The sequence below is a fragment of the Oryx dammah genome, unplaced genomic scaffold (assembly GCF_014754425.2).
Source record: "Oryx dammah isolate SB20612 unplaced genomic scaffold, SCBI_Odam_1.1 HiC_scaffold_23, whole genome shotgun sequence".
Taxonomy (NCBI): domain Eukaryota; kingdom Metazoa; phylum Chordata; class Mammalia; order Artiodactyla; family Bovidae; genus Oryx; species Oryx dammah.
Window position 1 is genome coordinate 31662833 of NW_024070207.1, and position 1799 is coordinate 31664631.

Consider the following 1799-nt stretch of genomic DNA (forward strand, 5'->3'; position numbering starts at 1 on the left):
TTCACTTAATCTGCTATCAATTTTCTGATTCATCCAATGGGTATGTGTTCTAGTTGCTCCTCAGTTTAGGTGTACCTTCATAACTTAATATCACTTTGAAAAAAGAAGAAGATGTCTTGTCCTTTTCCACATGCAGAAGTTTTATTGTCAAAAACTAGGAGTGATGATAATAAAAGGCTTCAAACCAACCCTTAGATCACAGTCACCTCTTTTCATGCCTAGCACAGCCATGGCTTGGGGTCCCAAGAAGCACCTGAAACGCGTAGCAGCTCCAAAACATTGGATGCTGGATAAACTGACTGGTGTGTTTGCCCCTCGTCCATCTACCGGCCCCCACAAGCTAAGGGAATGTCTCCCCCTAATCATCTTCCTAAGGAATAGACTTAAGTATGCCCTAACAGGAGATGAAGTAAAGAAGGTTTGCATGCAGTGTTTCACTAAGATTGATGGCAAAGTCCACACAGATATAACCTACCCTGCTGGTTTTATTGGAGAAGGCAATGGCACCCCACTCCAGTACTCTTGCCTGGAGAATCCCATAGACGGAGGAGCCTGGTAGGCTGCAGTCCATGGGGTCGCGAAGAGTCAGACAGACTGAGTGACTTCACCTTCACTTTACACTTTCATGCATTGGAGAAGGAAATGACAACCCACTCCAGTATTCTTGCCTGGAGAATCCCAGGGACGGAGGAGCCTGGCTGCTGTCTATGGGGTCGCACAGAGTCAGACACAACTGAAGCGACTTAGCAACAGCAGCAGCAGCTGGTTTTACGTATGTCATCAGCACTGATAAGTCTGCAGAGAATTTTCGTTTGATCTATGACACCAAGGATCGCTTTGCTGTTCATTGTATTACACCTAAGGAGGCCAAGTATAAATAGTGCAAAGTAAGAAAGATATTTGTGGGGACAAAAGGAATCCCTCATCTGGTAACCCATGATGCTCATACCATCTGTTACCTTGATCCCCTCATCAAGGTGAATGACACCATTCAGACTGACTTGGAGACTGGCAGGATTACTGATTTCATCAAATTTGACACTGGTAACCTGTGCATAGTGACTGGAGGTGCTAACCTGGGAAGAATTGGTGTGATTACAAACCAGGAGAGACATCCAGGTTCTTTTGATTTAGTTCATGTGAAAGATGTGAATGGCAACAGCTTTGCCACACGGCTCTCAAACATTTTCGTTATTGGCAAAGGCAACAAACCGTGGATCTCTCTTCCCCATGGAAAGGGTCTTCGCCTTACCATTGCTGAGGAGAGAGACAAGAGATTGGCAGCCAAACAGAGCAGTGGATAAAATGATCTCTATGTGATGTGATTGGAAAAGTCTTTGTACTTAATTAAAGATAATACCAAGTGAAAAAAAAAAAAAAGAAAATCACAGTCACCATTTTGGGTAAACATTCCCCAACATTTATCAAGCTCAGCACCAACAATTTTTTTCTAATTGGCGTATAGTTGCTTTCCAGGTGGAGCTAGTGGTAAAGAACTGGCCTGCCAATGCAGGAGACATAAGAGATGCACGTTCCATCCCTGGGTCAGGAAGATCCCCTGGAAGAGGGCATGGTACCCACTGCAGTATTCTTGCCTGGAGAATCCCATGGACAGAGGAGACTTGTGGGCTACATTCCATAGGGTCACAAAAAATTGGACACGACTGAAGTCACTCAGCACACACACACGCATAGTTGCTTTACAGTGTTGTGTTAGTTTCTGCTGTACAACAATGTGAGTCAGCTATACAGGACTAACAATCTTATTCAGTAAGTCAATTCACTTGGTTACCTGGGCA

At 44.3% G+C, this 1799-nt stretch overlaps 1 pseudogene; it reads left to right on the plus strand.

The window, feature by feature from the left end:
- The first annotated feature begins 222 nt into the window (after window positions 1-222).
- LOC120881495 lies at window positions 223-1380 on the plus strand (annotated as a pseudogene).
- The last annotated feature ends 419 nt before the right edge of the window (window positions 1381-1799 follow it).